Source organism: Carassius carassius, chromosome 49 (assembly GCF_963082965.1).
Source record: "Carassius carassius chromosome 49, fCarCar2.1, whole genome shotgun sequence".
NCBI classification, from domain to species: Eukaryota; Metazoa; Chordata; class Actinopteri; order Cypriniformes; family Cyprinidae; genus Carassius; species Carassius carassius.
In genome coordinates, this window is record NC_081803.1 from 5,817,932 (window position 1) to 5,830,936 (window position 13,005).

A 13,005-nucleotide genomic window follows, 5' to 3' on the forward strand; every position below is an offset into this window, starting at 1 on the left:
CACACACACACACACACACACGCATGGAATGCTGCAGCTATTCCTATGATAAGTGACATAAGCAAATATGCCTTTCCTTTTCATGCCGTGACTCCGGGAGAGTCATTGTGTAGAAACAGGCCACATGTGGCTGCCTCATATGTACTGCACAAATATTTATCTTTTTCCATAAAACATGCAGAAATACTGATCATGTAAACATCATTACAACAAGATAAAAGTAGTTTGTTTAAAACATACTTTATAGAAGAAATAAAATATGTTTTCAGACTCTCAGAAAATAATCTATTTAATTCCAGAGAAGGAAGACTAAAGAAGGATGGATTTTTAGTTTATCAATCAATCAATCAATCAATCAATCAATCAATCAATCAATTGTAAAACTTACAAAAACTCTTCTATGAAAACAAGTCTTACTATTCAACCCAATCTTCAAGTAAATTGATCTTATTTAAACACTTTCACTCACACATTATTTCAAGAAAAGAATAAGAAAAAGTTTAAAAAGACATTTTCGTAGTTCTCATCCCTCGTACCATCACACTCACAAAAACAAACAGATAAATCATGCTGAAAGAAGTCTCCATATATTTCCACTGAACAACCAGAGTTCATTGCTTTTAAAGGCGCGAATTAGTAAACGCTTAGAGATAGTGAAGAGCAACACGAGCGCGATTACCGTCAGCGAGGACTAAGTGAACGTTAGTGACAAGAGAGCTCTGCCGGTGTGACAGACGAAGAGGTTTTACAAAGAGACTCCTGACAGGAAGCAAAATAAATAAACAACGTCAAATGCAGGGCCGACTCTCAAGCGATAATGAGATGCGTTGTGTCAGCGGCTCGGGTTTAGAGCTCTTTGTATGCCACAATTAATCCACTTCCCCATATTCCCCTGAGCAGAGCAAAAGGCTTTTTGCATGGGCACCAGCAGAATGCACAGCTACTTAAAAAATTGCTTTACTTAGAGTGTCATGGGATTTGTTAAAAGTAAATGGATAGTCATATACTGCAGGGTCACTACAAGGGATGCCAAAAATACTAAAGCCAATGCTAAAATGTGAAAAGCGATTTTATACATGGACATGCCTGTTTGTGTTGATGTGTATGTGAAAAGCACTTGCTCATCGAGATACGGCAATGCGGCAAGGCATGCAAATAATAAAATCATATATATATATATATATATATATATATATATATATATATGATCTGTGCTTTAGGTCTTAATGCATGCAGTTTAACAGACCTGCTGCTGTTTATGTTATTTTTATATAAATCAAACAACAATATTGACTTGTGCTTACTGATGTTGGCTGGATAACTGTAGTAGCCTAAATAAGTCTCTAAAATCAACCATGAACAAAATCTGGCTTAAAGAAAACTACATAATGAATCTGTACATTTGAATTACAGGCTTGTTTCCCATTTAAACTCCAACAGCATCTGATATTCATGCATTGTATCTAATAATCATGCAGCGAAGACTTTGCCAATAATTTACATTTGATTACTTTGAATCTGCTTTTACATAAAATTAAAGCACTGTTAATTTGTTCTGTTGCTTTTAATTGATTCTGTCGACTGGTTACTAAAATAATTACTCGGATTACGTGATGCAATGTTTATTTCATTGAAAAAATGCTTAAAAGTTGTTAATAAGGGAATGATTTTTGTAATTTGTTATCGGCGGTTGATGTTAATCAAAAAATAGCAAATACACGCTAATTAACTGGTCTGTCTGATACAGTATATCAGTTCGGTTGGCAACATCAATCACAAAGCAGCAGTTGTATAAAAACACAGGAAGAGGAATTGAGCTGAGCTATTAAGTGATGGCAGAAGATCTTGTGTTTAGGACACAGGTGTGTCGAGTCTGTGAGGATCCTCATGAACATCAAAAGGTGCCAGGGTAAAAAGAGAGGTGCGCTTGCCAAAATCAAAACCATAGCCTCAGGTGGCCCCAGGTGGCTTGGTAAAATAGAAAATAAATGAGAAAGTGGGGGAATCATTGTTTTCAAAATGAAAGAACCTTCACAAGGTTTATTTATATTTTGTTTTTCGTGTGTTCAATAGATTGCAACAATGAAGAAGAGTTATATAAAAAAATAAAGAGTAAAAACAATATCAATGTGAAATTTAATAACAAGGTCACATCGTGCTGAGTTATAGTGTGTGTCAGAGGTAAAGTGCGGTCAACTGAGAAGGCAAATGTTTAGTCCAGGATGTTCATGGTTCTGTGAACGCAGTGTACTATGCAAATGGACAGACATATAAATCATAAACAGGGTGAATCCCATATATCGAGGCAAACACAATGTTCAGTGAGAGTCAAACCTTTCTAAAGAGCACTCATTGATACTCCTTCACTCTCTCCTGCAAATGAACTCCATTAAGCTACATTTACTTTTGATACAGTGGATGTGCATTAGGTAAGTCCCCCCCACCCCCCCCGTCATACACACACACTTCTCTTTCACAGCTATTTTTTCCTTTGACCACTCCCAACTGATCTTCAGTGAAGTTGCATTGATTAATTATCATATATTAACTACTAACTGTTTCAGTGAATTCTGAACAGCGTGAGGGCGTAAATTTAACCTTAAAGTGTGTGTGTGTGTGTGCAGGGCCGGCTCTAGGTTATTTGGTGCCCAAGGCGAGAGAGCGCCCTCCCCCCCCCCCCCCCCCCCGGAAAAAATAACTCCACAGTTATTCCATAGTTATTCATTTTTTATTTTAAATGTTCACACAACAACTCTTTAAAAGCAACAACCTGAAGGATACAGGAAAAAAAACAATAGAGAAGCATTAAGATCTCACCTCAAGGACAAGCAGTTACAGTATTTTCATTTTAGGTTTGGCAAAGTTAGAAAAGATTGTGGGCTATTTACACAAAGAGTGGGTATACGGCATATACCTGCGTATCACGTAGACTACTCCACTGCTGTAACACAGCATGTTGTTGCTGTTAGCTCATAGCCTACTGCTAAAAGTTCCTTTGGTAAATTGATATAATAATAATAATAATGCATTTTATTTACTGTTAAGGTGTAAAAAGTGTTTGGTCATCCTCGTCTAGGCTGTGAGCTTGATGATATAGTCTACATAAGTTACCTCTGCTTTGGGCCCGTTTTTCTTCCTCCTCCTTCCTTCGTTTTCGGAAAGCCGATCTTGATGGCTTGGGTGTTCTTTTCATCATAAAAGATTATATATATATATATATGATCATTTATAGCCTACAACCGCCGGGGGGGGGGGGGGGGCTTTTACCCCATCATTTAAAGCGCTAAAACCAGCTGTCAGATGTTTTCGTGCCACTCCCGGTTGCTGAGCAACGCGCCTGAGTTTGACAGCTGCCTGTCAGAGTGACTCAGTCGTTTTTTAGGATTGTAAATCTAGTAAAAGAAATGGACAAATACAAGCAGTGTGTGGACAGTGCACAGTAAAAGTGAACTGCGTGTGCGCAGCTTTCATAATACGATACATAATTAACTTTTTTTTTTATAATTCTGCAATTTTGCGCCCCGTCCAGCAGATGTGTCCCGAAGCTGTGTCGCCTGTCAGCAAAGCCGGCCCTGTGTGTGTGTGTGTGTGAGAGAGAGAGAGAGAGAGAGAGAGAGAGAGAAGGGTGGGGGGAGGTTGGTTGACAATTTATAACTACAATACCTTTCAGCACAGTGACAGACATGGACCTTATATTTATTATTATTATTAGTCAGGGTAGACATTATCTTTAATTTCACACAAATGAAAAATGGCTAAGGGACAGACTTACAGTCCATTCATTGGGCTTTACTGTCTTAAAGGAACAGCTCAAAATGAGTGGGTGCCATGTACAAACTTGTGGGTTAATGACATGATGCTATTTTTTTTAATTAATTTATTCATAAATACAATGAGCTGAATACATCTCTTCTATGATGCACGTTTTAATTACTGCATTTAAATTAATTTGGAAAGTCAAATATGCAGTATTAGGGTGACACAACTGTCCTGACAACATAATGAAGAAAAAAGCCTAGGAAACTCTTTAAAAAAATCACAGTGTCCTGCCCCATTACCCCGATGACAACACCACGGCCAACTACAGTCAAACCCTGGGCTGTTAGTCCTTTATGAGAGACTGTGACAGCAGGGACTCATCAGTATGTGAGGGACATGGTGTCTTTGCCGCTTCTGTTTATTCAGAGCTTAACTGGGAATTCTTGTGCCCTGACTACTAGTTATGCAATAAGTTCACGTAGCATATTAAATCCATACAGTCAAGCTAACACTTTGATTTGCTGCACGCTGGTGGCCCTTAAAGCATGCCAACTACATAGCTCTGTAAGGAATCTATAGGATTCATTTTTCCCAATGTTCAGGCAAAAACCTTTCTATTCCCAGAAAAATTACTGCAGTGCATTTACAGTGCATTCATGCAGGAGGAAAATCAGTGCAACAATGTATTTGCCATGTCTAAGAGGCTAAACAAGGTAAAAGACGTTCACCATCTGTATGCGTGAGCCATCCTGCTATAGCTAAGCGTGCGCAGTATGGAATCTGCTAGATCTTTAGTTAATAAGATGACAAGTACAATAAGCAATATTGTACGTTTCCAAGCACGAGAAAAGTGCACGACTACATGAGAGAGGATGTTCAGACACATTGTGCAGTTGCGATTGTGTTGTCATTGGTACAAATTGTAATTTTCTGATATGATTTATTCTTCTGTATGTTGCACAGAAGAGTAATTGCTTTTTTTTTTTTTTTTTTTTAAAGATTTGACTAAAAGGACTAAATATATAAATAAGGGACTAAATAAAAGGGCTGTATAAGTAAATCAATAAAATAAATAAATACATTAGTGAATAAATAAAACAGAAAACTAAATAAAGGCTAAAGTAAATAAATAAACGACTTCATAACTAACCAAATAAATAAAATATTAAATAAAAGGAATAAATAATTGAATGAATGAATAAAATCATTAAATAATGAATAAATAAAATTACTAACTAAATAAACAAAGGACTACATAAATAGATATGGAATAAATATATAAATAAATAAAATACTAATAAAGGACTATAAAAACATGCATAAACATACATCGCCAATCAACACATTTTAAAGTACTATTAATTGGTATAAAGCCATATAATAGTGAGTATAATACAAGTAATCGTAAGGTAGTTTATAAGAGTTGCGTAATGAGTCTTTAGAAATTTCTACTTTTTTGATCCATGGAAAACACGAGGGAGAGAAAATAACAACATAATCTGTCATTTCTGGATGAACTATCCCTTTTAGTTTGTTTACTAAAGCAGCAAACAGACATGGTGTAGACACAGGGCAGGATGCGTAGTTACAAATTATCTTCACAATGGTTTGGCAGAAGTATTTTCTGTCACTGTCAAGAGAGTTAAAATCGTCCCTGATAGGGCTTCAAAAAGTTTGCATGTATGTGCGTGTGAGTATTGCATCAGGGTGTGTGAAAATGCAATCTGGCCGTGTAGAGGAAGAAGACACAGATATGACACTAAAGACACCAGACGCACTTTCAATGAAGTACACACAGAGTTCGCCTGAGCAGCTTGAAATTAAAACAACACTCTCCTTTAAGAGAGAAAAAGGAATTTGGAGCTGAACTAATTATATGACAATTGTTTGTTTTCCGTTTATATAACAGATGAACTCATACATTATCTGTCAGAAAACTGAAAGGCATATCTGCATTCATCCAATAAAGGTCTGTGCAATGATCTTAGGGAAAAGTTGGTGTTTGGCATTATTAAATAAATAATTCAGCCAAAAATTTAAATTTACTCACCCCAGGCCATCCAAGATACAGATGAGTTTATTTAGTCATTAGAACATTTTGAGAAATGTAGTATTATATCACATGCTCATCAATGGATCCTCTGCAGTGAATGGGTGCCATCAGAATGACAGTTCAAACAGCTGATAAAAACATCACAATAATCCACAAGTAATCCATATGACTCCAGTCCAGATTACTGTGATGTTTTTATCAGTTTGGACTCTAATTCTGACAGCACCCATTCACTGCAGAGAAGCCATTGATGAGCAAGTGATGGAATGCTACATTTCTTCAAACCTGTTCTGATGAAGAAACAAACTCATTCTAAACTTGGGTGGCTTGAGGGTGAGTACATTTTCTCAGGTCATTCATCTATTTCAGCTGACTGGAAAAACATTGCAATCTGTATTTGACTTTATTGTCCTTATTGTTCCAAACCTTTTCTACATAATACAAATTAATATATAAATTTGGTACAGACCAAAAGTTTGGAAACTATTTTTAATGTTTTTGAAAGAAGTTTCTTCTGCTCATCAAGCCTGCATTTATTTGATCAAAAATACAGAAACAACTGTAATATTGTGATATATTATTACAATTTAAAATAATTGTTTTTAAATTTATTATACTTTAAATTATCATTTATTTCTGTGATGCAAAGCTGAAATTTTAGGATCATTATCACAAGATCCTTTAGAAATTATTATAATATGATGATTCATTAACAAAGTTGGAAACAGTTCTGGGGTGCGTTCTCCGATAACGTTGTCTCTTAGCGCGCTACGAATACTCAAAAGGTACACCTTAACTACAGGTATACCTTTGCTACGTGTGTTCTCCGAACTATACCTTAGGATGTAGCTTAAGGTAAACCTTCTTAAGTTTGACCTTAGCAGTTGCTGTCCATGGTGGAGGCGCTGAATAGGTTGATATCGACGCCTCGATGATCGATTGTGCGCTCTTTCCTTCACAGCGGTATAGGTAAAGTATTGAGAAAACAATGTTCTTTATAAAGAAGCGTTTTAGAAATAGTACAAACTGCATTTATCGGGGCTTATTGAAATACGTACATGCAGAAATAAATATGAGTATGTGTTTATAATTTAGCAAGTGTACAATCCCAAACCCTCACGGCCATAAGTGTGTTAATGTTCTCCACAACGTATGCTGATTATCCACCAGCCGTATCACATTATTGGCGTAAATCGCTCATTTGTGTAATTGGATGATTTCCTCAATAAAAGCGCAAACATGAGAGACATACCGACATTCACTATGTCGGGGAAAAAAGTCCGCAAAAAGAGATCGCCCAGCCACACTGAGGTCTTACTCAGCCCATATCCATCCCCAACAACCTCCAGAAAACTCCCCACAGCATAAAAACGAAGAGCCGCCAGCAGCTGAATTTCGGGGCTGAGGGGGTAGCTCCGTCGAGTTTGTCTTGACAAATCTGGGCCAACAAGATGCAAGAGCTGCAGAATTTGCTCCCGTGGCAGGCAAATTTTTTTTACAACGGTCTCTTCTGACATGGTAGTCAGTGGACTAAAATGTTCTCTTATAAAGTAGTTGACATACACTAACTGGCTCCGCGGACGCCGCCGTCTTTGATTTAAAACGTACTCGGTTACTAACGTAACCTCGGTTCCCTGAGATGAGGGAACGAGTACTGCGTAAGCTAGCTTACGCTATGGGAAAAGGTCCCCTTTTCTCGAGAATATGAAGCCAAAAATTATCCTTAATTTTTAAATAATGTAAAATGCAGTGCTGCAGCACAGCAGACCCAAGCGAAGCGGCTCGCGCGCTTATTGGCTGTGCTGCGGCAACTGCAGCAACCTATGGTGAGGCGGCGGAGAGTAACGAACCAATGGGGGCGCTTCGCGCCCATTGGACGTCAGAGCGCGCCAAAATAGGCGTGGCTGGAACTATATAAGCCACCGCTTCACCATAGAGATCAGGTTTTAAATCGACTGAAGCGATCACCCGGTCCGAGCACATAGCACGGCAGGTTACGCAGTACTCGTTCCCTCATCTCAGGGAACCGAGGTTACGTTAGTAACCGAGTACGTTCCCTTTCGAGAGTACTCTCGTACTGCGTAAGCTAGCTTACGCTATGGGAACACAATGCAAAACGCCGTGCGTGCTCGGGAACTTCGACCTGTCACAGCCCGAGGCGAGAGCTCGGGGCTTTATAGCAGGAGAAATCCCAGTCCCAACAGCCAACCTTAGTGAGCTTTATATAGGGAACGAAAAAAGGGGGACGTGATAAGGCTTAGCACGTCTATATAGAAAGTACCCTGGCCTGCAGGGCAGGGACTTGCAGATTATAGAATCTAATAAATGTGGACGGAGAGGCCCAGCCTGCCGCCGCACAGATATCATCCAGTGGTATCCCGCAGGACCACGCCCATGACGAGGCCATACCTCGGGTGGAATGGGCTCTGATGCCGAACGGGCAGTGAAGGCCCTTAGATTTGTAAGCCAGCGAGATAGTGTCTACTATCCATCGCGATAGGCTTTGCTTCGTGGTGGCGAGACCTCGGGTGCGCACACCAAAGCATATGAAGAGCTGGTCCGACCTCCTGAATAAGGCGGAGCGCGCAATATAGGTTTTAAGAGCCCTGACGGGGCAAATGAAGCTCGCGTTGCTTTCGTCGCTTTGCGAGGAAAGGGCTGACAGCGAGATGACCTGCGCTCTGAACGGTGTTGAGAGCACCTTGGGGACATAGCCGTGTCTTGGTCTGAGAATGACTCTGGAGTCATTAGGCCCAAACTCGAGACAGTCAGCGCTTACAGATAGCGCATGTAAATCCCCCACTCGCTTGACTGAGGCCAGAGCCAGTAGAAAAGCGGTTTTGAACGAAAGAAGCTTCCTATCGACAGACTGAAGCAGTTCAAAAGGGGGGCCCTTTAAGGCCTCTAGGACCGTAGACAGGTCCCAGGAAGGGATTGAAGGGGGTCGGGGAGGGTTCATCCGACGAGCTCCCTTAAGGAAACGAATGACCAGTTCGTCTTTTCCCAGTGATAGGCCGGCCACCGGAGCATGAGAAGCTGCAATGGCTGCCACATACACTTTGAGCGTAGACGGGGATCTGCCCGCATCTAAACGCTCCTGTAGGAAGGAGAGTATCTCCGTCACGTCACATAAGTGAGGGTCTAGGTTCCGTGTCCCGCACCAGGTGGAGAACACTGACCATTTCTGCACGTATAGGCGCCTGGTTGAGGGCGCTCTGGCTTCCGTAATGGTCTTTAACACTCCCTCAGGGAGGTTCCCGGGTACCCGTTGAGGGGCCATACATGAAGGGCCCAAAGTTCGGGGTGGGGATGCCAGAGCGCGCCCTTCAGCTGCGTGAGGAGATCTTTCCGCAGCGGTATTGGCCATGGGGCTGTACTGGACAGCTGCATCAGCTCGGAGAACCAAGGTTGGGTCGTCCAGAGTGGGGCTACTAGCAGCATAGCACATCTGCTCTTCCTGACCCGATCGATGACCTGCGGTAGCATCGCGACCGGTGGGAAGGCATAAAGCGGGCGTCTGGGCCAATCGAGAGCCAGCGCGTCCCTGCTCTTTGAAAAATATATTGGGCAATGAGCGTTGTCTTCTGAGGCGAAGAGGTCGATCTCTGCCCTGCCGAAGATGCTCCACATCAACTGAACCGTCTGTGGGTGAAGAGACCACTCCCCAGGGGGAACATTCGCCCTGGAAAGCATGTCCGGGCCCCGGTTCAGGATGCCAGGTACATGCGCTGCCTTTAGCGAGCGCAGATTGTAATGTGCCCATGTCAGAAGACGCTCGGTCAGGGTGTGCAAGGTTTCTGACCTGACACCACCCTGGCGATTTATGTAGGCCACCACTGACATGCTGTCTGATCTGACCAGAACGTTGTGGCCCTTTAAAAATGGGAGGAAAGCTTTCAGGGATAGTTCGACCGCTATCATCTCCAGACAGTTTATGTGTAACAGTCGCTCCGGGCTCGACCAGAGGCCAGAGGCAGACCTGCCCTCGTACAGGGCGCCCCAACCGAGGTTGGATGCATCTGTCGAGACTACTTTCCATTTCGAGACAGCGCCCGTGCTTACGCCTAACTGATACCAGTTGGCTATTTTCCAAGGGGCCAGAGCTGTGATGCAGCCGTGGGTCACCCTGATGCGCGCGCGGCCGGAAATCCAGGCGCGCGCTGGAACACGGTCTCTCAGCCAGCGCTGTAGTGGGCGCATGCGCAGCAGGCCCAGTTTGAGAACCGCAGAGGCTGATGCCATCAGACCTAGCATTTCCTGAAATCGTTTGAGCGGGTAAAGAGACCCGGCTTTGAACGACACGGCTAAATGCTGAATAGTGAGAGCGCGCTGTGACGTCAGACGCGCTGTACATGTCACAGAGTCTATGTCTATCCCCAAAAAGGAAATCCTCTGGCTGGGAGACAGAGCGCTCTTGACAGTGTTGATCGTGAGACCCAGGCATTCTAAATGGCTGAGGATCCAGGATCTGTGTGTCGTCAGTAGTTCCTCGGAATGGGCTAAAACTAGCCAGTCGTCGAGGTAGTTCAATACTCGCACTCCCCGCATTCTCAGGGGTGCGAGAGCGGCATCCATGCACCGTGTAAACGTACGGGGCGCTACGGAGAGGCCGAATGGAAGAACCATGTACTGATAAGTCTGCCCCTCGAAGGCGAATCTCAAGAATGGCCTGTGATGGGGTGCTATTTGAATGTGAAAGTAAGCGTCTTTCAGATCCACTGAGAAAAACCACTGAGTATTTGTTTGGTAGTTAACATTTTGAACGATCCCGTCATAAGCGCTTTGTTCAAACGTCTGAGATCTAGGATGGGTCTGAGACCGCCATCCTTTTTTGGTACGAGGAAGTAGCGGCTGTAAAAGCCTGACTCGCGCTGCGCAGGGGGGACAGTTTCTATCGCCCCTTTTGCAAGAAGGTTTATCAGTTCGGCGCGAAGGACGTGTGTCATTTCGCTTTTTACTTTCGTTTCGACCACGGCGCGAAAGCGCGGCGGTCTGCGAGCGAACTGGAGCGAGTAACCTCGTTTTATTATATTCAAAACCCAATTTGATATGCCGGGGATGGCCTGCCATGCAGCGGCTCGTGCGGCTATGGGTTGAATGTGCTTCGGGCACTGGCCGCCTGTTATGAGGGGACCAGTAGCTCGAGTATGCTGTGCTTGTGACACTGTGGTGACAGCGCTTATCTGTAGGGTTGCGCACTGAGAAGTGGGCACGCGCGCTACATTTAGAGCACCTCCGGCGCGAGCGGGAAGGTGGGCATGAAAGGAGACCCGAGTGAGTCTTTGTGACACTTGGGGGAGTGTGTATACATGTAGGGGTGCGTACTGTGTAGTGGGCACACTGCCTACATAGAAAAAGCTCTTTTTGTGCTTTATTGAGGTCGCCGTGAAAACGGCGTTTGTGTGCAGGCGTGCGTGCATTGTAACAGGCTCGTTTACTGCAGTATAGACATCTCCAACCGCCTTTAGTGAGGGGATTGGAGGAAGCATGTGAGGTTTCTTGTGTGGTGGTCCGGCCGCAGCGGGACTTAACCACGGTCTTTTCAGCCCGAAGGTCAGGAGGGCTTCGGAGGCTCGGGGTTCAGCACAATCCTGGGCCGAGGTCCCCGTCTCTCTGGCGGTTTGCGGCTCGTAGAGCGAGAGCGGTGCTGGGTTTTGGTCGCTGGGCGAGACTGTAAGTCTGGTCTGAGGGGGCGGCGCATTTCTACGGCGTCCCGCAGCAGAGCTAGAGCATTTCGGCAGGAAGTGTCTCATTGCCTGTGACGTTTTCTGAGCCTCAGTGAAGCGTTCAGCGAAACCCTTAACCGACTGGCCAAAGAGGCCGGAAGGCGAGATAGGAGAGTCGAGAAAGGCGGATTTGTCGGCGTCTTTCATCTCCGTGAGCGTGAGCCAGAGGTGTCGCTCTAAAACAGCGAGGCTTGCCATGCTTCGGCCGATCGCTTGTGCTGTGGTCTTTGTCGCACGCAGGGCTAGATCAGTAGCGCTGCGGAGATCTTTAAAGTCATAGGTATCTGGGGCAGACTCGTCCAGGTTACGGAGAAGTCTGGCCTGAAAAACCTGCAGCACAGCCATGGTGTGTAGAGCCGAAGCAGCTTGACCAGCGGAGGTGTAAGCTCGGCCAGCGAGAGCTGAGGTGGTGAGGCACGGCTTGGATGGATGCACAGGCTTCGACCGCCATCCAGCGGCTGAGGGCGGGCAGAGGTGTGCAGCAATAGCCTCCTCGAGAGGGGGGAGGCTCTCGTAACCGTGGTCTCGGGCGCCGTCGACAGAGGAGAGCGCTGACGAGACAGAAGTCTTCAAGCGTGCGGAGAATGGGGCTTTCCACCACTTCGTGAGTTCATTGTGAACTTCCGGGAAGAAGGGGGCGTTTCTTTGCGGAGGGGCCGAAGGGCGCCCCTGCAGGAACCATTCATCCAGCCTGCTTTTAGCGGGCTCGTCTGGAGGAGACCAGTCGATCTGAAGGTCGCTGACAGCCCTTGTAAGCACGCGAGTAAGCTCCGCGTCGATATCGGCGCGTTGTCCGGTGCAGCTGGGTGCTGTAGAGGGGGGGGGGGTCCGCAATGGAGCCCGACCATTCCTCACTACTGGACGCGGCGAGAGAAAGGCTGTCGTGTCTGTCCTCTTCCGCCTCAGGCGCTCCGAAGGAGAAGGGGGCGCTGGTGAGCAGGGACTGGCGCTGCTCGTCCACGAAGAGGACAGGCGAAGGAGAGAGAGCGGGCGAGGCACGCGGGGAGTGTTCCGGCGTGAGCTCGCGTGTAGCAGTATGCTCAGGCATTCTCTGATCGCGGCGTTTCTTACGCGGCACTTGAGAGAGAAGAGGCGGAGCGGGTGGAGCATCGTGGCTGGTTTGAGCTAATCGAGCCCGCAGGGTCGATATAGCCATGTCGTCGCACTCAGGGCAGCCGCCCTTGAAGAGTGCGCTCTCAGCATGCTCGCGGCCCAGGCAGGAGACACAGATGATGTGGCGGTCCTCGCTGGGCAGAGGGCCTCGGCAGGAAGCGCAGGCCCGAGGCATTTGAAACAACGCCTCGAATTCTGGAGGAAAAAAGTGTGATGCAGTGGCAAACACACTAGCTTTGAAAAGGATATAGTCACGCCGGATGGCGCAGCAGGAAGCGAGTGCTGAAGGCGGCGTCGAGATGAAGCACGAGCCGGCGTCCTCAGATCTGCGTTGCAGTGCTATCCCGCTGAGAG

The 13,005-nt window shown here is 45.2% G+C and overlaps 1 protein-coding gene and 1 long non-coding RNA gene across 3 annotated transcripts in view; one reads left to right on the forward strand and one right to left on the reverse strand.

Annotated features, from left to right (window-relative positions):
• Positions 1-13,005, forward strand: part of LOC132132458 (uncharacterized) — a 204,521-nt gene that overhangs the window by 18,485 nt on the left and 173,031 nt on the right. The gene's annotated exons all lie outside the window — the stretch shown is intronic.
• The window catches only part of LOC132132501 (leucine-rich repeat transmembrane neuronal protein 4-like), a 127,123-nt gene that overhangs the window by 2,485 nt on the left and 111,633 nt on the right, over positions 1-13,005 (reverse strand). The window lies entirely within an intron of this gene.